The 24,138-nt window shown below is 40.6% G+C and overlaps 1 long non-coding RNA gene across 1 annotated transcript in view; it reads right to left on the bottom strand.

The window, feature by feature from the left end:
- Positions 1–24,138, bottom strand: part of LOC144366285 (uncharacterized) — a 121,972-nt gene that overhangs the window by 35,206 nt on the left and 62,628 nt on the right. The gene's annotated exons all lie outside the window — the stretch shown is intronic.

Raw genomic sequence — 24,138 nt, 5'->3', positions numbered from 1 at the left:
TGTGGGTGTGTTCTGTGGGAAGTAATAATCTGGGATTTCCTGAGCAGGGTCACTGAGAGGAGCTCTGATTCATGGCCAGTCACCAAAGACCTGAGATTGACAGAAGAAATTTTGCATTGAGTGAGGTAGTTTTGAGCAAAGACAGACATGGTGCATCTTTTCAAAGGGGAAACAGAATTGATACAGGAGGACTATCGAGGCAGCAGGAAACTGTGGGGAATTAGTCAGTCCTATGTTGGAGATGTCAATCGCTTCACCTGGAGTATGAGCAGGGGAAATAGTGGAATTGTTCGGATAGTACACACATTTTGAAGATAGACTTTACAGCACTTCCTAATGAGAAAGAGGAAATAAGAAAACCAAATATTTGTGACACTATAATCAGAGTCACATGTGTTGAGAAGAGGCAGACCCTTAGTGGAGAGTTGAGCTGAGACGTTCAAACTGCTATACCAATAGCTGATGATCAAACTGATTTCAGCAGACCCAAGGGCTTGATGCAAATATGCATCTTTTGCTTGACAGGTATCAGTCTGGGACAAGGTGAGGTTAGAGGTGTCCTTGCTCACCCTCACTTTCTGTTTGTGTCTTGTTGTGGATTGGAAACAAACATTTCACAGACCAGAGCTAGTGCACTTAGTACACATTTGAGTAGCATTGCTGTAGACAGAATAGTGTTCCAGCATTAGCATTGGTGTCAGACCAATAGCAAGAAGGAATCAGTAGTTTGATGATTCCATTTTCACTAATGTGGTTTAAAGGTTGCCTGTTCCACTAAAATCAGCTAAAAAGAAGACTTAAAAATTAAGAAGCATCCAAAAGTAGAGAAGTTTAAGTTAGATGGCAATTCTGTAGCTCAAAAATATAGATGTGGGCAGGAATTCATGGAGAAAAATTTCTATTTTCCTGAAGGCATTTATCAAATCTGGAAAAAATTAGCTTTTTTTCTTAGACTCAAGGTATATTATTATGTTTGTTTCTTTCACTGTAACCAAACACCTGAGGTAATTCTCTTATAAAGAAGAAAGGTTTAGCTGGGCACAGTGGCACACACCTGTAATCCCAGTGGCTCAAGAGCCTGAGGCAGGAGGATCATGAATTCAAATTCAGCCTCAGCAAAAGCAAGACACTTAAGCCATTCAGTGAGACCCTGGCTCTAAATAAAATACAAAATAAGGCTGGGAATATGGTTCAGTGGTCGAGTGCCCTGGTTCAATCCCCAGTACCCAAAAGGATGGGGGAACAAAGGAGAAGAAGAATAAAGGTTTATTATGGCTCAGTTTTGGAGGATGAAGTCCATAATTGGCCCTGCCGCTTCACACCTGTAGTGAGGCAACACATCATGTTGGGAGCACCTGACAGACCCAAACCACTCACCTCCTCCCCAGGAAATAAGGAAGAATAAGAAGGGGGCGGGTGTCCAACAATGTCCTTCAAGGGCACCCTCCCACCCACAATGTCTTAAGGTCCTCCTGCTCAGCCCCACCTCTCAAGGCATGTACCATCTCCCTGTAGCATCACCCAGAGACCAGTCCTTTAACACATGGGCTTTGGAAACACTCAACGTTCAATTTTAACAAGCATACAGGTAATCATCCTCAGAGATAGTTTGAATAGGCAGTATGATAGGAGACACTCTTGCATTTCATTAAGTCTGAGAAACAAAAGATTATGTCCTCTGAGCAAGAAATGAAAATCTGGGGGCTGGGGCAGGGGCTTAGAGGTAGTGCACTTGCCTAGCATGTGTGAGGCACCGGGTTCAATTCTCAGCACCCTATATAAATAAATAAAATAAAGGTCTATCAACAACTAAAAAGATAAATAAAATAAAATAAATCTGTTTCTTTCCCCCAAACAAGAGTATTCTTAGGAAATTTTCCTTAAGTCAAAAAATAAAAAATAAAAAGAAAGGAAGAAATACATCTGTTTTTGAAAATTTATAATTGCCACACTGAACTCCTACCAGTTTGTTGTCCTCGTTGGCCTTACCATTTGGGGTCAAATAATTTTAAACCATAATTTTGTTTTATAAGTGTTCCTGGGTTGGTATTGACTCAAAATTTGAGGAAAGGAATAAAGATTTCTATAGGAATCCAAATGTAACCAATGTGTCAAACAATTTACACAATTCATTACAAAAGGAAATGAGAAGCCAGGAGCAGAAAAGTGTAAGTACAAGTTAAAAAATGACAACAGGATTGAAAATCAGTAGAAAGAGGCTCATAGATGTCCATACGTGAATTAAGAAACCGAAAATAACACATCATAACCAGTATTATGAATAAAAAAAAATAACAACCTCCAAAATGCCTGCAGAAGTAGGAAAGCACCCATGCCATTCTGTTTTTCAAAGACACAAAATTCAGTTATTAGAAAGTAAAAATCATAACAGTTGTTTTAAAAATTCAATTCATCAACATTTGCTTTGAGTCGTAATGGACTAAGAAAAACTAGAAATTCAAAAAAACACATGAAAAATAAAAAGGTATTAAGACATTGGACAAGTATGACAGAGATTGCAATCTCTGAGAGAAAAGGAATGAAAGAGGCGAGGCCTTCAGTTGTCCATCTTCCTTCCTGGATGAAGTTCCCAGGACACAGTACTGGGAGGAGGAGCCCTACACAGCCCATAAGCCTCAGAGAGTTAAGGGGACAGATACCTGTATTTGCACAGGCTACAAGAGCAGAATATGCAAGATGAAGGCACATAGAGAACGTAGGGAGGTCTAGAGGGCACCTCTCACGTCCTCAGTTCTTCAGCACCCACTCATAAGAACACCATCCCCTTGGATGGGAAAAGATTAGCCAGAAGCGCCAGAGGAAACAATGGCACCAAGGGATACACAGGACAAGAAAATGCGTGTCTATTTCCACTGTCCATGCTGGAAAGCCTCGTAGTTTTCTGGACATTGGACAGAGTATTCAAACAGGTCTGTGACACTATCAGTAAATAACATGGTGGCATCAACTAAAAAATTACCATGTATGCAATGAAAACAAGAATATGCAATGCAGAGAAAACAATCCAGACTAACTCAAGATTAAGACAGTTATTTAAAATGAATTACTTATGTTCAGAAGGTTACATAAGAGACAAAAAAGAATAACAACAACAACAACAAAAAAGACATGGAGTACGTGATTGTAATCCCAGTTACCGAGAAGCCTGAGGGAAAAGGATTGCAAGTTCAAATGCAGCCTGAGAAACTTAGCAAGACCCTGTCTCAAAATAAAATAAGATCATCTAGGTTACAGTGCTTGCCTAGCATGCTCAAGGGCCTGGGTTGATCCCTAGTGAGGGGGGGGGAGGAAGAAGAAGGAGGATGAGGAGGAAGAAGGAGGAGGAGGAGGAGGAGGAGGGAGGGGAAGCATAAAAGATCACAAACTTCCAAAGATGAAAGTGTCTGAGATGTAAAATACACTGGATGTGAGGTGGGATTAATGTTAGATGCTGCCTGGAGAATAAAAAATCAGTGAATTTGAAGACAAAGAAATAGAAACCTTTCAAAATTACACAAAGAAATTTTAATAATATATTTTTAAGTTTATAACATATTCAGATATACGTTTATATATAACATCAACAGCATGAAAAAAATACAGCTATAAAGAATAGAATTCCATATGTTATAGTTTAGTTATTAAGGTGTCCCTCAAAGGCTCATGTGTGAGAAAATACATGAGAATTTACAGGTGAAATGATTAGGTTATGTGAACCTTAACCTAATCAGTGCATTAATCCCCTGGTAGGGGTTAACTGGGTGGTAAATGTTAGCAGGTAGGGTGTGGCTGGAGGAGAAAGATCCCTGGGGACATAATTTTGGGGTATATGTTTTGACCTGGTTGAGTGAAGTGCTATCTCTGCCTAGGTGTCTCTCTCTCTCCCTCCTTCTTGGTGGCTATGTGCTGATCTGCTTTTCTCCACCACACCCTTCCACCATGATGTTCTGCTTCACCTAAGGCCCCAAGGAATGTAGTCAGCCATCTATGGACTGAGACCTTTGAAACGGTAAGCTATCAAATTTTCATCCTCTAATTGATAAAACAACATATCTCACTAAAATTGTTAGTATAAATTTGAAGTAGTTTCTGAGACAATAAGACCTAGAGCAACCACTAGTCTCATCACTCCTCTTTTCCTTGCAGCTTCTTTTTTTTGGAATGTCCATCTTGTGTCCAATTCACCATTGTACTTTGAAAGCATATGTGACAGTAGGAGCAAATGTGACTCCATTTTTTTTTATGACTTCATCCTGTAAAACAACCATGCCAAGTAGAAGAGTCATGACTGGGGCAAGATGTTCTTTTCCTTTTGCTATACAAACCTTTAAGAACACAAAACTACCTAATGGGGTATTGTTTCTGTAACTAGGGAACTGGGGCTCTGTTTCTATAACTGGGGTGACTGGGCTAACAGTGATTGGTTAGGCTTCCCGCTGCTTGACTGCACTGTCCCGCTTCTGTAACCTGGCTTGCTTGCATTGGCTAGACCCCCCCACCAACATCCCTTTTGCGGTTTTCAGGCTTATAAGGAGTGCCCTTGCGATTGTTCATGGCTGATCAGGGGAACAGTTTTATGTTCTGGTCAGCCACCACCGGTGTGCTTCAATAAAGGCTTGATTCGATTATACGTGAGAGGTCTGGAAGTCAGTTTATGAAACCCTGGGACGAAGCTTTAACTATAACACATATAACTTGTCTTGTTTTATAGGATCATAGTTTGAGAGGGATTTGTTTTGGGATGAATTGTACTGTGTATCTGACCTGTGTGTAATTTAAATAACATTTAGATGAGACTATGGACATGAACATTAGAATAATGTTCAAAGAGGGAAAATACACAAAAAATGCTAGAATAAGCTAAGATGGGAGGTGTCATGATTAATTTGAATTGTAAAATTAATTGGATTAAGGATGCTGAGAATTAAGGGGATTAGGTGTGTGACATGAGGGTGTGTCTAGGAATGATTGGCATATGGGATAGCCAACTAAAATGAAGACCCTCCCTAATGTGGGTCTGCACTGACCAATAGAATGATGTCTTGGATGGAATAAAATTTGAAAGAACAAAGAAGCAACAGTAAATGCAAGCTCTATACTTCTTGAAGGAGTTCTTGATTGCTGCTGCAGTCATCTGAGGATATCGGATTCTCACTTCTTCACTCTTCCAAAGTGGACTCTGACAGTGATTCTCCAGAAATCACTAGGGTAGCACCATTGATCCCTCTTGTTCTGGGCCTGCAGCCTCTCAGACTGTGTAGCAACTGAATCTCCCAGCTCTCCACCCTACAGATGGTCACTGGGGACAATCCAGCTTCTGGCTGTATAAACCAATCTAGTAAATACCCTTTTATAATTATACTTCCTGTTGATTCTGTTCCTCTAGAGAACCTAATACCGAAGGTTATTAGATTGGTAAATGTATTTTGCATGCCACAAGAGCATCTTTGGGGGGCCAGGCTGAATGCTTGTATAACCCATCCCTCCCCCCAGGTCATGGGAAATTTGTATGTTGAAGTTCTAACCCTCAATGTAACTGTGTTTGGAGATAGGGTCTTTGAGAGATGATTGCAGCTAAATATGGTCTTAAGAGTGGAGAGGTAGGGAGGGAGGGAGGGAAAAAGTGAGGGAGGGAGGAAGGAAATAAAAAATGATGGAGCCTTGATCAAATAAAATTAGTGCTCTATAAAGTAGTAAGACAGATATATATATCTCCTCCCCCTTTATTGCTCTCTCCTTCCCTATCTCCATCTCTATTTCTATCTCTAATTTTATCTCCATTAACATGCACACTCAGGCCCCCTGGCTGACTCAGGCCCCCTGGCTGACAAACAAGAATTGGTCGGTGAGAAAATCATAGCAACCAGGGAAGTAGTTCCTATGCCCAATCACCTCTAGGAAAATCCACAGCTATGAGTCTCAGAGTTGCCAGTTAACTCAATTCTCATTCAGACACATGGACCCACAGAAGACAATTCCTGAGGATGATCCAATGCACCCAGCAGTGAACCTCATGCATGCACAAGCTCAGTACATCCCACAAAGGGATGTACACCACCCACAAGTCCACTCACTTGTGATCTGTGCACTCCAGGTGGGATAGCAGATATACACCCCCCACATGGAATACTCAGCACCACATCAACCAGACTACAATAATTCTACCTTAGAGTGCCACACCCCACACACTCCAAAATACACATGGGAAAGCTAATACTGGATTTAACAACACTAGATACATGGAGCTTTTCTTCAAGAGGGTACACAAGACTGCACCCACTAAAGGGACCATCTGTGAAAGCTACTAGGTACTCAGACACACCAAAGATCAGAAGGTGCCTCTGAAAATTGTATTAGAGGGGAACTGGTATGCTCTACCTCCATACCCAGGGAAATGTAGAGGTAAAGCTAAGGAGTAGTGGCCATCTTCTAAAGTTCCCACATTCTAATGAAATCAAATCAGAAAGACTCAATTAGAAAGCTCCCCCTCTTCACAAGGATTATCATAAATAGCTCCAATGTCAATTTTTATCTTATAGATAATACTTTTCATACTGAATCAATAGATGTTATTATTATTCAATTTTGCAGCTCGAAACCCATTTGATTGTATTTCTTCTAATGTTTTAAATCATTAACTAGAATCATTCTATCTTCTGTTTTTCTAGTTCAAGATTAAACTTGTTCCCCTTAGTCTCTCTTTTTTCTTCTTGTATTACCTGCTTCTGCCTTAATCCCCCCCACACACACACACACACATGCCATCCTTTTCTTCTTTTTATCTTGGCTTGTATTATTTTCTTTTCTCTTTTTTTTCCTTTGCCCAATTTTTCTCTCTCCCCTTTAAAATCCTGATATAGGGTTATAGTAAATTTTACTATCTTTAATAACTAATTTCTCAACTTATTCCAGAACATTACTGCAATCTTATACCCTGATTAGAGGAACTTTGGATAACATTTTCAACAACTTTTTTCCCTAAAGTTTATTATTACATGACTTTGCTTTGAAGTGATTGCAGTTAGTAGAGTTTAGAATCTTAAAGGGAGTATCAAAAGTTGGACAGTTACCCAGTCTGAGGAACTTAAAACAAAGTAGCTCACTAAATAGTCCCTTTCATAAAAGTAGAAGAGATAATCATCCCATTAGATGGGTAGACAAGCAAAAAATCAAAGGAACAAACCCACCCCAAACAGCCCACAACACTTCAACAACTGATCACATTGGCTCCACAATGGAGGAAATATTGGAGAAAGAATTCAGAAAGCTCATAGTTAAAATGTTCAAAGAGCTAAAACAGCATGTAAGGAATGAACTAAGAAGCTACAGGAAGCAAAAGTTCATTTCAATCAAGAGAGAGATTCTGAAAAAGAACCAAACAGAAATCCTCAAAATGAAATGCTCAAATTAAAATTAAAAATTCAGTTGAAAGCATCATCTATAGGCTAGATAATAGTGAAGTGGCACCCCCTTTCTCCACAGAAAAGCCTTCTTCACCATGGCTGATTTTAGGACTGTCAGCAAAAGAGTCTAATGTCGATAAACTTCCTATTTTCATGTCGCCCTGTTTACTTGGCCACTGGCCAGAAAGATACCAGCACTCCAGGTGCTGAACACCCCCTTACTAGTTTTTCACAAACGTATCCAGTATAGTACTTTGAAGAAATGTGCAAATAAGGCCTCTGGCCTTGAGCTGGACTTCACAGGGATGTCTACATTTTTAAGATAAGTTACAAATGGGCTCCATGGTAACAGCTGGCAGGGGGAGGAAAGAAAGGGGAAAAGAGGCTCTCCCCTTCTCAGGTGTTGTCCTTGAAGAGTTAACTTGCCCAGAACAGTGAAAGAAAAAGCTGCTTTTATGTGAACTTCTGCAGACTGTGAACTTCTGAGCCCCTCCCCTTATGGGTATAAAACACTGAAACTCCCTGAACTCAGGGTTCAGGGGATTGATTGATTACAACAAAGGCTGTACCCTCTGAACATGGCTGCAGCCAAATAAAACTGTTTCCTGCTGTCTTTGGTGCCTTGCCTCATTTGTCCCTACAACATTTTTGGTGACCCAGATGGGACAGAGGAGGTAAGGAAGGCTATTCTGCCTCTCTTGTCTCCAGGGACCAGCTTCCCCTGGGCGATGAAGGACAGTGGTCCCCTTGGCAGGCCCAGGCCACTCTTGGCCTGAAGGAGGATCAACTCTCCTAGCGCCCTGGGTCTGCCAGCCTGGAGCACAATGGAACCCACAGGCAGCAGGAACTGGAATTAGGGTTTTGGAGCACCGCCTAACTGAACAGGTAGGACCCAGGTCCATTTGTTTTGTACCCACCTGACTTCCCCTTCGAGGCCTAAGCAGGTGGAAGAGAGGCTTGATCAACCTCTGTTGGGTCCCAAGTACCCTCCAAAGTGGTTGGAGCTGAAACGGACCCGAGGAGTCACCCAAGTAGTCTCTGTTCGGGGTCAGCGAGCAGAGGAGAAATCTTGACCCCCTTTTCTGTTTGGTTTGGAATTGTTGGAATTTGAGCAATATAAAAATTCTGTCCTGGCCATGTCTGTGTGAAAGTGTGAGAATGAGACGGACAAAGGGAAGAGTTCCGACCCAACCTGAGGGCCAAAGCAAGGGCAGAGTCCTGATCCACGGTTCCATAGCACCTCATACAGTCTATGGTGGAATTTCACCAACCAACGTCTAGGTGAAAGCTCCAGGTCAGGGGTTGATACCGACCCACAAGGCTAAGAGGGTCCTAAGTCCTTGCGAGGGGAGTGGCTGGAGATGGACGAAGCGAGACTTGTCCTAAATGTGTTTTGTTCTAAGTGTGCGACACTGATGCAGGGTGAAACATGGGAGTCACTTAAGGAAACTGAGCCTTCTGAAATGTGTGTTAGAAACCTTTAGGAAGGTTTTCCTGGTAACTGTGGGGTGAGACTCACTCCACAAAAGTTGCATACTCTATGAATTAGAGTGGCTCTCCCAAGATGTGGGCTGGCCACCAGAAGGATCTTTAGGTGAGAGAGTCATTGCTGAGGTCCTTTTGATGGTTGTTGGAACCCCTGAACCAATTCTCTTATATTGATTGCTGTCAAGAGATAGTTCAGAAGCAGTCCCCTTGGTTGAGAGCCTGTCTAAATGGATGTTAGCCAGGAGCACAGTGGTCTCTAAGACCCAGCGGAAAGCAACTAAACAGAAAACCTGACTAGGAAAGACAGGAGAGGAAAAAATTTTCCCCATGAGCCAGAAGAGGACCCAAGACCAATTTTGCCATTGGGACAGCAGACTGTCCCCTCAGCCCCCTTGTCCTCAGAGGCAACAAACATACTGGCTATTCTTTCCTCTGTGATGGCCTCAGAGGCAAAGGCTTCCTAGGACCAAAGACTCTTTCACCTCCCAGGATGAAGGTGGGAGATTTGTCCCAAGAACAGAGCCACAACTCAGATGAAAAGTCTCCAGATGCCCCTGCAAGGGACTAAAGGACATACCCATGTTGTCCAGAAGGGAAATGTCTGAGGGAGACAAGGCAGTTTTGTGTGCCAGCCTTTCTCCACCATTGCGCTCATAAGCTGGAAAAACCATACTCCCTCCTACAAGGAGAAACCCTGGGCCATGTCTGATCTGATGCAGCCCATTATCCAGACCTAGGATGGGGCCCTAACAAAGAAGAAGGTCTAAAATAAAGAGATGTCAAGAAGCCCTCATAGAAAGTCTAAAAGAAAAGAAAAAAAGAGAGAGAGAGAAAATAAAACACACTGTCTGTTCCCAAGAGTTAGAATGAACCAGAGCCAGCCCTGAGCCCTAGCCTAAACCGAGCATCTGCAGACAAACAGAGCTGAGATAAGCCTCCCACTGCTCCAGCATCTCCCTCTCACACCCTCAATAGCCCTGAACATTTCTCCCACATCTGCCTAAGGCCCCTCTGCCCTATGAAACTGGCAGCAATGATCAAAAGAAATGTACCAAACTGACTCAGAGCTAAATGTCCAGGCCACCACCACTGCCACCCCTCTCTCTGCCCAGAGGTGCCTGGGGGGAGGAAGGGCACATACAAGTGTAGCAGCCACAGTGCAAGTTTGTCAGTGAGGAAATGCACAGGTGCAAGCAACAGGTGATCAATGCAGCCTTTGTGGGACAGGCTCAAAGAGCCATTTGCCAAAATTTACAATCCTAGAGGGCTTTACTGAGAAGTGGGCCAGTGAGCTGATTAAGGTGGCCACCACAGTTTTCATCAATCAAGATCCAGAGGCTCAAAGATAGGCAGACCAAAAATATAAAAAGGAGGATAGATCTCCTTACAGCTGCCCTCACCACAAACCCAGAGGTCACTCAAAGGGGGGGGGGTCTCACTAGTACAAAGACAATGGTCCAAATGTTTATAAGGAAGGAAAAAAAAAAAAAGCATGGCCAGACAAAAGGGAAAGCCACCAATGGCCCTGACAGACAAGTACCCACTGCCATGCTCAAAAGCTGAAATTTGAACAGAGAAGAATGAATGTTTTGGCCTCAGCCCCTCCTTTCAGTTTCTTCCCACTTGCTAGGAAGTTTGTGATTGACAAATATGGCAGGGATCCGATAGACAAACACAACTGCATCTGTTGCACGGGACCCAGCACCTCAGGAGGGCTCAGATGCTGCAAGCCTCCAAATGAACCAGGAATATGTTCATGTTAACAGCCAGTCGTGGGCCATAGGGTGCTCACTCCAAAAGGTCATGCCACCCTGGCTCCAAGCCACACGCTGTGAGCCACCAGCAGAAAGGGCCACAGAGCCCCATGCACCCAGGCATACTGAACAAAAACACAAGCGGGGCAGCTCCTATATACAATTAGAGCAGGCTCCCACTCGGCAAAAGGAGAAAACCACACAAAGAGCAACACCTAGGTGGGCACAATGTGGCTGCCACACTGAGACCTGCACGGGACCACACCACTGCCCTCCAACCTTGACAGACAGCCCCAGCTAGATTTACATAGGTGCCTTTTATACAAATGATGTCCCAGGTCATCAGTCTCTGCTAAGATTTACATTAGATTTAAGGGTTGGAGAATCCTAGCAGCTAAGATCCTGCACTGGGAGATAACAAAAAAATTCCTGCATCTTAAAGTGCCAGAGGTTCTATGTGTGCCTCCCTTCTCTAAATGACAGTTCCTTTCGGGGGCTCAAGTACACTATCCTTGGGACAGCACTGGACTCTGACTTAAAAGCCCATATCTATCAAGAAAAAGGTCAAATACGTTGATTACCATCTGACTCAGCAACAGAACAGAACAACCACTGAGCCTCAAAAGAAACAGGAGATCTGCTCAATTCCAGTCCCTTCGGCCTGCCATCAGATTAGAAAATTCTTGGGGACTACTGGGTTCAACCATATATGGATCCCCAACTTTCAGTTATGGAAAAACCCCTCTATAAAGCCACAAAGGGGGGAAAATGAGATCCTCTGATGTGGGAGCCAACTAAGCAAAAGGCCTTTGAGGACATTAAATAAGCACTCACCAGGCACCTGGATTAGGGCTCCCTGACCTCACAAAGCCTTTCTTTCTGTATGTCCATGATTGGTCTGGAGTGGCTATGGAAGTTTTGACTCAGATGCTAAGGACATGGCACCGTCCAGTGGCCTATTTGTCCAAACAGCTGGACTCTGTAGCCCAGGGCTGGCCACCTTTTTTTTATGGGCCCTTGCAGCCACAGCTCTTCTGGTGTTGGAAGCTGATAAACTGGCCATGGGACAAGAACTGTTTGTTGGAGTTCCTCATTCAATTTTGACATTGTTAAAATATAAAAGACACTATTGGTTGACTAATTTAAAAATGGTCAAATATCAGAGCATGTTATATGAAAATCCATGTATCCACGTTGAGGTCGTCAGAACTCTAAACCCAACAACTTTGCTGTCCATTGGACCTGGAAATCCTGATCACAAATGTGTTGAGGTCATCAATGGAATGTTCTCCAGCAGACCAGACCTAACAGACCAGCCTCTCAAGGATGCTGATGCAGAGTACTTCACAGATAGAAGTAGTTTTATAAAAGATGAGGTATGTTTTGCTGGATATGCAATGGTCACTCTGGACTCTACAGTCAAGGCATAGCCTCTGCCTCAGGAAACTTCAGCACAAAAAGTAAGACTTATTGCTTTGACTCAAGCACCTCAGTTGACAACAGGAGTCTGTGTGGATATTTACATAGATTCAAAATGTGTTCACTACCCTTCATGTTCATAGGGCCTTAGGTAGGCTAATTAACTCAAGAGAGGAATAAAAAGTGGGGACATGATGTATGGGCAAGAAATTCTTGAACTTTTGGATGCACTGTGGGCTCCCAGGAAGGTTATGATTATATATTGCCAAGGTCATCGAAAGGGAAACTCTGTGGTTTTTCAGGGTACCGGAGAGCTAACAGAGAGGCCAGGTTAACTGTCTGCAAGAAATGGGAAGAAAATCCACTCCCAGGTTTAAATGCTGCCCTTCTGCCTGGCTGACTAGCCAACATACTCCCATCATGAAAGTAAGTGATTTAAGACTGAAAAAGAAAATTTTCTCCCAGGAGGATAGTGGAGATTTTCTGATGGCCAGAATAGCCATCCTGGAGTTTCTAGCCCCAGTCTTTATCAAACAGTTTTGCAGGAAAATATGTTTGACATACAGCACTTGAGACAGTTCTGAGTCAACATTTCTATGTCCCCCAGCTCACAAGCATCATCTGGATGATCTGCAAACAATATGAGGTTTGTGCTCACAAAAATTCTTGTCAGGGGCCAAAGCTTTCACCAGGAATCCAAACTATAGGAGAAGCACCTTTTGAAGACTTGGAAGTAAACTTCACTGAACTACCATGCTTACAGGGATATAAATAACTTTTGGTTTTTTGTGTGTTCATACTCTGACTGGGTGGAAGTCTTTCCTATCCACACTGAAAAAGCTAAGGAGATACTAGGATGCTTCTCTGTGAAATTATTCCTACATTTGGCGTCCCAATAATTATTGGCTCAAACAATGGGCCAGCTTTGGGGCAGAAGTGATACGATTACTAACCAAGAGTTTAAATATCAGATGAAAGTTACATACTGTCTATAGGCTGCAGAGTTCTGGTAAAGTTCAAAGGATGAACAGGACTTTAAGGCTCAATTGGGTAAGCTGTGTCAGGAGACTCATTTACATTGTGATGAACTCCTCCCTATTACACTGCTGAGGATTATATCCACTCCCACTAGGAGGACTGGATTCTTTTCTTTTGAGATAATATATGGGAGCCCCCCCCCTTATTAGGGAACTACAGGGAGACTTAAGAGAGATAAGAAAATTAACCCTGAGATGACAGCTTCAGGTCTTAGGGAAAACTTTACAGGTTCTCAACCAATGGTTAGAGAGAGATTGTCAGTAATTTTGACCCAGGTGCACACTCCTTCAAGCCTGGAGATTGAGTCTGAGTCAAAGAATGAAATATTCAACCCTGAACTTCTTTGGAATGGGCCCTTTCACTGTTATTTTATCCACCTCAACTGCAGTAAAGTTTGCAGAGATAAGTCCCTGGATTCACTACACCAAACTCACGCCTGCAGCTGCGGACTGGGAGTGTTCTCCAGATGCTGCTACACCCTTGAAGCTAACCATCCTGAAGAAAAAGGAGCACCGGAGAAGCTTGAGGATCAGAAGGACAACAGCCCTGCTCCAGTCACTCCGGAAGCTGACTGGTCTACGCACGGCCGAAGCTTGAGGAGACTACAACCCTGTTTCAGCCACACAGGGGCAGGCTGATCAATGCTCGATGAAAGATAAACTTCCCACCAGGACTAATGGACTCTTTCAACCTCTGAGATAGTTCTTATACTGTAATACATTGCCACCCTTTGCTTCTAGATATATACACAGTTCTCTGGTTTGTGCTACTGGTTTGATAACTATTAACTCCTACTGACTGGATTCTGGGTAACAAAATGTCACTTATATTTTTTTATCTTGCTTATATAAGCTTTCTAGGATTTGTTTGGTGTAATTAGTTTGGCTTTGTTAATTCATGCTGTTTAACCTATGCTAACCAAAATGTTAGTCTATTATTTAGTTTGGTTTCCTTTGATAACCATAAGGGATTCTTCCCTTCTCTTATTCCAACCATGGAGATCATGTGAACCATGTGTTAAGACAATCCACTATATATAAGAGGTGGTAAAACATATATTTAGGACCTGTCCCACCAGAGGAATGTTATAGATGGATGACTGTTTGGAAAGGAAAAAGAGATCCATTGGAAAGAAACTTGATTTATGAGGTCACCAATCTTGGGGTGAAGGTAACTGGCCACCCCAGAGGATTACTGCCACTTATGCTCCAGATACAAAATACAGGGCACAAAATGGCAGTTGGAGTTATAGAACTCCTATTTACTTATTAAACAGAATTATTCACTAACAAGCTGTACTAGAAATTATTATTAATCAGACTGCCACAGCCTTTGACCTCCTAGCCACACAACAGGCCAGATGCAAGAGGCTAACTATCAAAACCACTTGGCATTAGATTACTTACTGGCTGAGGGAAAAAAAATATGTGGAGAGTTCAACAGCTCAGATTGTTGCATCCAAATGGATGACAATAGACAAACACTTAAGGATATAGCCAATAACACAAGAGAACTAGCACATGTGCTCATTCATACCTAGAAGGGCATTAAAGTTTGGGTCCCAAACATGCTTTTGGGAGATAGTTTTCAACTCTTGGTAGATTTAAAAGCTTAACTGGTATAGTTGGTATTCTGCTGTTAACATGTTCAGTGCTCCCATGTTTGACTCCATTGTGCTCTAAAACTATTGGGTCCACTATAGAAGCTGCTGTTGAAAGGATTACAACAACTAAGGTTTTGGCATTATATAAGGCTTTAAGTCAAGATAATGGTAATGATGCTCTTAAATTTAAAGGATTAAATTATGGGGAGCATCATTAAACGGGGGAATTGAAGTGGCACCCCCTTTCTCCACAGAAAAGCCCTCTTTACCATGACTGATTTTAGGACTGTCAGCAAAAGAGTCCAATGTAGATAAACTTCCTATTTTCATGTCGCCCTGTTTACTTGGCCACTGGCCGAGAAGATACCAGCACTCCAGGTGCTGAACACCCCCTTACTAGTTTTTCACAAACGTATCCAGTATAGTACTTTGAAGAAATGTGCAAACAAGGCCTCTGGCCTTGAGCTGGACTTCACAGGGATGTCTACATTTTTAAGATAAGTTACAAATGGGCTCCATGGTAACAGCTGGCAGGGGGAAGAAAGAAAGGGGAAAAGAGGCTCTCCCCTTCTCAGGTGTTGTCCTTGAAGAGTTAACTTGCCCAGAACAGTGAAAGAAAAAGCTGCTTTTATGTGAACTTCTGCAGACTGTGAACTTCTGAGCCCCTCCCCTTATATGATGGATATAAAACACTGAACTCAGGGTTCAGGGGATTGATTGATTACAGCAAAGGCTGTACCCTCTGAACCTGGCTGCAGCCAAAAAAAACTGTTTCCTGCTGTCTTCGGTGCCTTGCCTTGCTTGTCCCTACAACAATAAAAGACAGATTCTCAGACCTCAAAGAAAAAATACATAATCTTTTTTTTGCCTTTTTAATTTTTCCATACTTTTATTGTGCATTAGAATTGTACATAACAGTGAGATTCATTGTTATATATTCTTACATACACACAATAGTATAACATAATTTGACTACTATACATGCAATACTATAACATAATTCCCCAGTACTTCCCCATTCCATCCCCACTTCTCCTCCCCTGGCCCTTTTTCTTTACTATACTGATACTGGGAACAGCAGAGGTTATACATTGTGTATAGGGTGTGGCACTTTAAGGTGTAATTTCATTATAATAATGAATAATAATAACAACATCTATTGATTCAGTGTGAAAAATATTACCTATAAGATCAAAATTGACATTAGAGCCATTTGATTTTCATGAGATTCTCCCCCACCACCTACCTTTTTCTTCTTCTTCTCTAGCTTCCACATACAAGAACAAACACATAACCCTTGATTTTCTCAGTCTGGCTTATTTTATTTAACACAATGTTCTCAAGTTCCATCCATTTTCTTCAGTTGACATGATTTCATTCTTCCCAAGTACATGATCTTGAAAATGAAGCCAACAATTTAAAAAAAATGTTAAGAGATCATGACTAGAATATTCAAGAAATCTAGAATAACATTAAGAGACTAAATCAAAGATGTATTCAAGATGGTGGCTTACAGGAAGACTGCATTCCTACCTGCTCTATGACTTGGGATTCAACCAGAGGAATACTGCTTCTCAGTGAGGTGGGTGGAAGAGGGATTTCACTAAAATTTAATATTGAACAGTCAGAGAGTCTTAAAGACTCAGAACTTTGGGTACATTGAACAAAGGAGAAAGAGTACATTGCAACCAAACTGGTTCTGGCAGAGGCAGCAGTAGCAGCGCTGGTTCACCACAGAAGGGAGGGAGAACACAGAGAGAAATATAACAAATAGATTTGGCAAGGAAAAACCTGAGCTCAAAAAAGCAATTTGAACTCAGTTGATCCAGAGCCTGCACTGTGAACTGGTGTTTGAAAAGTGCTCTGTATTTCTCAATGGCAGTGGAGACCTGAAGCAGGAGTCATATTGAGGTGGCCATACTGCAGTTCTGCTGAAGAGCCTGGGAGATCTTGGCAAATATTGCCTATGCTTACCATGTGGCCCAGGGCATATCTAGAAGAACACAAGTGAAACAGGCACAAAGAAGATTGTAACCAGGTAGATTCAAGTCAGAAAAATAAAGGGGAGCCAATTCACTTTTCCTTTGAGTCTGGCAGCTCACATTACCCACTGAAGCAGGTTAGGAATCTGAACAGGCAGTGGTGAATACACTCAGGGGCTAACCCTGGGAAGGCTGTCTCCATGGGCAGCATAGTGTGTAAAGGATTGGTTCCCCTGCCCCATGAGTAGAATTTATGGGGAGCTTCTGAGATCCAGACTCCAGACAGAGGTTGGTAACTGCCAGGTCTTAAGGCTGGGTTGATCTAATCTCTCCAGAACAAACATCACCAACAAAGCCCTTAAGGCTTGATTAGACTTAAGCCCCAGTCACCAAAACTTCCCTCACAGAACTCTGCACATCCCCATCCTGGGAGTGCATTGATCTGGTCTTTTAGACAAGACTTGAATCCACAAAACTTTTCATTTCATGTTGCCTTATACTGGTGAGAAGGGAACCTGACAGCTGTTTCAACCAGCTTGAGTTTTAGGTCATTCCAACTGGCAGCTTGGTGAGCAATACAAAATGAGGAAGGGGTTAAAAACTCCTAGCCCTCGCTGGCATTCGCTCTTGCTCCTTCTCTGTCTCTCTCCCACTCCTCTCTTTGTACATAAAGAAGGACAGTTAGGCATAGGCAATCATCATCCATTCCAATCTTGACCACTTCAGAAGAGATGATTCCTTCATTTTTCATTAAGAATCTTCTTTCTCTCTCTCTCTCTCTCTCTCTCTCTCTCTCTCTCTCTCTCTCTCTCTCTCTCTCTGTGTGTGTGTGTGTGTGTGTGTGTGTGTGTGTTTTCTTGCAGTGCTGATTGGTTCATGGGCATATATACATATTTGTTTCTTTACTCATTTTTAGCATTTTTAATATAGTTATTTTTCCTTGCCTTGTCTTTTGAGGGTTAGGGTTTGGGGTTTGTTTATTTTGGTTTTGGTTTTGTTTGTTTCTCATTTTGCCTCTTCTGCTAATGGTGAAATTCTCTTATTCTCTCTTTCTCTCTCCTATTACTTTTGTCTTTATTGTTTTTCCTATTTTTCTCCTCCTTCCTTATAACCATCACCCACTGCATCTCCTCTACTCTCTCTGCACACTTTTTTGAAATTATAAACTCTCTTCTACCTTCCTATCACATTTTCTTTCTCCTTAATGAACTATATTTTTACCCATATTTTAGAACTAATTGGTTTATATAACTCCTGTCCCCACTATTCATGCTACTGCAATTATTACTGCTGAGGAAAACATAGCTGGTACCTACTGTTTGCTTTAATGCAAGATCTAGTTCATGGTTACCTATTGATTTTGCTAGTGGCAATTTTAGGCTCCATGATTCCTATTTTTTATGGTAATTAACATTGCAGGTGTCATATTAAGAACCAGTTATTTATATTAATGCTTATATTGTATACATCAGTTTTTGCTAGTGTTTGTTTCCTCCTATTTTGTTAAATGCTGGGAACCTTCAGGGACACTACAAGTTTGCAATGTAGAGACTCTGCTGTTGAACAAAACAACCAAAAAACAGTATGCTTCGCTCCATATATAAACTAATGGCACTAAAACTTAAGCCATATATTAATACAAAAACTAGAAAAGATAAAAACCCAAACTAACAACCAGACCCCAAGGAGGAAGGGCTAAGGATGGGCTAGAACCTCAGGTTCCACTCATGACCTTCACTGTAACAACAAAAACAGATAATTAATACAAATGTTGCAGATACCGCACCTATGAGGAGGTCTCAAACTAGAGACCCCACTCTAGGACATTTTGGTAAGAGAAGGCTATGCCCTAAAAAGGCCCACACATAAGAAGAGAAGAGAAATCTATCCCAATGGGTGCATAAAACCCAATACAGAAATACAAGAAATATGGAAAAATAAGGTAACATAACACCTCTGATAGTTCGTAGGAACTTATCCCCAAAATATTTAAGTGAATAAATTATCAGATTAAGAATTAAAAATAATTATTATAAAAATTATCAAATTCAAAGCCAGCCTCAGCAATTTAGCAAGGTCTGAAGCAACTCAGCAAGGCCCTGTCTCTAAATAATATACAAAAAAGGGCTGGGGATGTGGTTCAGTGGTTAAGTGCCCCTGGGTTCAATCCCCCATACCAAAAAAAAAGACATAGGCTGGCAGAATGAATTTTTTAAAAAAGACCCAACTATATATTGTTTTCAAAAGATTCACTTTATAGGCAAATATAATCACAGGATGAAAATGAAAGGATGGAAACTGATAAACTATGTGAATGGAACCAAAACAAACAAAGCAGGAGTAACTACTCTTATATCCAACAAAGCAGAATTCAAGCCACAATCAATCAGAAGAGAAAAAGCAGATTGCTTCATACTGATAAAGGGAAAACCCTAACAAGAAGATATAATGATAGTAAATATCTATCTATCTCTTGCACAAATGTTGGTGCAACTAATTACAAAAAAAAAAAAAGAGAGAGAGAGAGAGACATTACTCAAATCAAATCCTCAAATAGACTCCAGTACAGTAACATGGGCGATTTCAACACAGCTCTCTCACCAAGAGACAGGTCATCCAGACACAAACTCAGTAAAGACTCTTGACTTGAAAAATGTTATAAATCAAATGAACTTAACAGAAATCTATAGAATATTTCATTTAACAACTACTGAATACACTTTCTTCTCAGCAGCTCATGGAACCATCTACAAAATATTGTAGGCCACAAAGCAACTCTTAGCAAATATAAAAAAATAATATAATTTCTGGTAGTTTATCAGATCATAATGAAATGAAATTAGAAATTAACAACAAAAAACCTATAGAAACCATATAAATACATGGAAATTGAATAATATACTTTTGAATGATGGATACGAAATAGAAGAAATTAGGGGAGAAATTATAAATCAAATAAAAATAATGATATAAAATAGCAAGAAATTATAAAGAAAAAAAAAGCATACCAGAACCTCTGAGACACTATGAAGGCAATTCTAAGAGGAAAATTTATAACTATGAATGCATATATAAGAAAACCAAAAAGATTCCACATAAATAATCTAATGTATCTAATTGCTCTTGAAAAAGAAGAACAAGCCAATTCCAAAACCAGTTCTGGATTGAAATCAATGAAATTGAGAATAAAATACAGTACAAAGGACCAATTAAAAAAGAGTCAGTTCTTTGAAAAGATAAACCATATTGATAAGCCCTTAGCCAAATTAACCAAAAAAAAAAAAACAAAGAGGACACAAATTCATAAAATTAGAGATGAAAAAGGAGACATTCTCACAAACACCACAAAAGCCTAGAAGAAATGGATACATTTCTAGACACCTATGACCTGCCAAAATTGAATTAAGAAGATATAGAAACCCTAAGTGGACCAAAAAATAGCAATGAGATAGAAGCCATAATAAAAAGTCTACCAATAAAGAAAAACCCAGGCCAGGCGCAATGGCAAATGCCTTTAACCCCAGCAGCTCAGAGGCTCAAACAGGCAAGTTCAAAGCCAGTCTCAGCAAAACAAGGTACCAAGCAATTCAGTGAGGCCCTGTCTCTAAATAAAATACAAAATAGGCCTCAGTGGCCAAGTGCCTCTGAGTTCAATCCCGGGTACAAAAAAAAAAAGAAAAAAGAAAAGAAACACTCAGGACCAGATGTATTCTCAGCTGTGCCCTAAAAAGGCCCAGACTCTTAAAGAAGAACTAATGTCAATGCTTCTTAAATTATTCCATGAAATAGAAAGGGATGGAACACTTCCAAATTGAAGCCAGTATCACACATACCAAAACCAAAAAGGACACAGAAAAGAAAATTACAAACCAATATCCTTGATGAATTCAGTTGTAAAATTTCTTTTCTTTTTGGTACTGAGGACTGAACTCAGGGACACTCAACCACTGAGCCACACCCCCAGCCCTATTTTATTTCGGTACAGGATCTCACTAAGTTGCTTAGCACCTCATTTTCACTGAGGCTGACTTTTAACTCATGATCCTCCTGTCTCAGCCTCCTTGCACTGCTGGGATTACAGGCGTGGGCTATCACTCTCAGCTGTAAAATTTTTTAATAAAATATTAGTAAATCTTATTCAACAACATATTTAAAATATTGTACATCAAGACCAAGTTGGTTTATCTGGGATGCAAGCAAAGTTTAACACACACAAATCAATAAATGTTGTTGACTAGATAACTAGAATTAAGGACAAAAATCACAGTCATCTCAACAGATACAGAAAAAGCCTTTGACAAAATTCAGCACCCATTCATGATTAAAACACTGAGAAGCTAGGCATAAACCTACCTCTACATCATAAAGGCAATATACAGAAAACTAAAGCCAACAAGATAGTAAGTGGAGGAAAACTGAAAGCATTTCCTTTAAAATCTGGAACAAGATAAGTATGTCTACTCTCATAACTCCTATTTAATATAGTGCTAGAAATTCTAACCAGAGCAATTAGGCAAGAGAAAGATATACAAGGGGTAAAAATAGGGAAAAAAGAAATCATATTGTCACTACAAAAGATATGATCCTGTACTTAGAAGTTACAAAGAGCTGCACAAAAAGACTTCTAGACCTAATAAATTCAGCAAAGTATCAGTTTACAAGATCAACATACAGCCAGGTATTGTGGCACATGCCTATAATCCCAGTGACTTGTGAGGCTGAGGTAGAAGGATCAACACCAGCCTCAGCTTAGTAGAGTTCAGCTCAGCCTCACTAAGTTTCATAGGTTTTTTTAGTGAGACCCTATAAAATTTAGTGAAACCCTGTCTCAAAATAAAAAATAAAGAAGGGCTGGGGATGTGGCTCAATGGCTAAGTGCCCTTGAATTCAATCTCCAATAACAAAACAAACAAAATCAACACACAAAATCAACATACAAAAATCAATAGTTTTTCTATGTAGAAACAATAAATCTTCTGAGAAAGAAATCAGGAAAACAATCTCATGAACTCAAAAATAGATATATACATACATACATACATACATACATACCTAGAAATAGTCTAACCAAGAAAGTGAAAGACCTCTACAATGAATACTACAGAACACTGAAGAAAGAAATTGAAGAAGACCTCAGAATATGGAGAGACCTCCCATGTTCATGGATAGGTGCTAGGTTTCTGTTCTCATGACTAAAAGGCTCAGGGGTCACTCTAGTTAAACTGGGCTAACTGGGCTGCATGAAATAACCACACAAGAGACACAAATACCTTTTTCTTTGGGGTGGCTGTGACGGCTCCTCTGACCTTAAGGGTCTGCAGAAAGAGAGAGAGAGAGCAAGAGCACACGCTGACCCCTTTTATTGAGGAGAAGCTATTCAAATGAGGCAAGGGGTCAGGTTTCAGGGGGCTGAGTCTATCTTCATGATGTCACTGTCAGCAGGTTGACTGACACCTGGGTAGGCCACACCCAAGGACAGTAAGAGGAGGGGACACACCCAAGGCACTTCCATGGAAGATTCTATCCTAAACAGGGCAAGGGGTTATATTACAAAGGAACAGGTGAGCATAGCTTCACCCATGGGGCTGTAGCAAGACACAACCATTTCTGTGACTGAGCACCTCAGCACCCAGCTGGGGAGTGTAACTCAGTCACCTGTAAGGTTGGCCTCCCACAGATAGGCAGAATTCATATTGTTAAAATGGGCATGCTACCAAAAGCAATATATAGATTCAATGCTACCCCCATCGAAATACCAATGGCATCACAGAACTAGTAAAAAAAAAAAAACTGTCCTAAAATTCATTTGGAAGCATAAAAGACCCAGAATAGCCAATGTAATTCTAAGCCAAATAAGTAATGCTAGAGGCATCACAATACTTGACTTCAGATTATACTACAGAGCTATAGTAACAAAAACAGCAGATATTGGCAAAATCAATTAGAACCTTTGGAATTAGACCAGAAACTCTGCAACCCATAGAAGAAAACAGCATCAACACTCCAAAAAATGCACAGGTAACAACTTTCTTAATAAGGCCCCTAAAATGTTCAACATAATTAGCAATTAGGGAAATGCAAATCAAACCTACACTGAGGTTTCATCTCAGTTGTTAGAATGGCAGCCATCAAGAATACAAACAATAATAAATGCTGGAGAGGATGAAGGGGAAACACTTTAACGCTGTTAGTGGGATTGCAAATTAGTACAATCACCATGAAAATCAGTACAGAATTTCCTCAAAAGACTAGGAATGGAGACACCATATATGACCCATCTATACCATTTCTAAAGAATTGAAGTCGTCATACTATACCAATACATGCATACCCATGTTTATGGAAGCACAATTCACAATGATCAAACTATGAAACCAGCCTAGTTAACCATCAACAGAAGAATGGATAAAGAAAATATGGTATATACACCCAATGGACTTTTATTCAGCCACAAAGAAACATGGAATTATGTCATTTGCAGGAAAATGGATGGAACTGGAGATCACTATGTTAGGTGAAAAAGGCAAACTCAGAAGGTCAAGAATCACAAGTTTTCTCTCACGTGGAAGCTAGAGAGGAAAAAGAAAAGAAGTGGGTCTCATGAAAATCAAAGGGGGATCAGTAGAATAAAGGAAAAGGACCAAAGGGAAAGAGGAGGGAAGGGAAAGGGGAAACACTGGGGAATTATATTGGCCAAATTATTTTGTTATATTGTTTGCATGTATTTATATATAACAACAAGCCCCACCACTATGTGCAGCTATAATGCACCAATTAAAATGTTTTTTTTAAAGAGGGGAGATACCATGAATATAGAAATGAATTTAATGGAGTAGAGGAAGGTGCTACAGGGGAAGGAATGAAAAAAAGAGAAAGTGTGGAATGAAATTGACCAAATTATGCTATGACCATATATGAATATACCACAGTGAATTTCATCTTTATGTGTATGTATAAAGCACCAATTTAAAAAACATTAAATGAATAGAAGGAAGAACAGCAGAGGAAGGGGAACAGGAGGAGAAGAGAGAAAAAGAGTAAATACCGGTGACTAAAGTGGACCAAACTGTATTCTAAGCACGTATGATTGTGTCAAAATGAACCCAATATTATGTATAACTAAAATGCACTGATAAAAACAATTTTAATTGTAAAAGTTAAAAGATCCACTTCTCTTATTATATCCTTTTATTTTGAAGAATAACTATTTCTCTTTAAAACTATTATTTTGTTAATATGAAATTAGTTATTGATATTCAAAATGAATCAAATATTTTTTTAAAGAAAGAGAGAGAGAGGGAGAGAGAGAGAATATTTTTATTTATTTTTTAGTTTTCGGCGGACACAACATCTTTGTTTGTATGTGGTGCTGAGGATCGAACCCGGGCGAACGCATGCCAGGCGAGCGCGCTACCACTTGAGCCACATCTCCAGCCCCTCAAATATCTTTT

Source organism: Ictidomys tridecemlineatus, chromosome 8 (assembly GCF_052094955.1).
Source record: "Ictidomys tridecemlineatus isolate mIctTri1 chromosome 8, mIctTri1.hap1, whole genome shotgun sequence".
Lineage (NCBI taxonomy): Eukaryota > Metazoa > Chordata > Mammalia > Rodentia > Sciuridae > Ictidomys > Ictidomys tridecemlineatus.
This window is presented reverse-complemented; position numbering and strand designations above follow the sequence as displayed.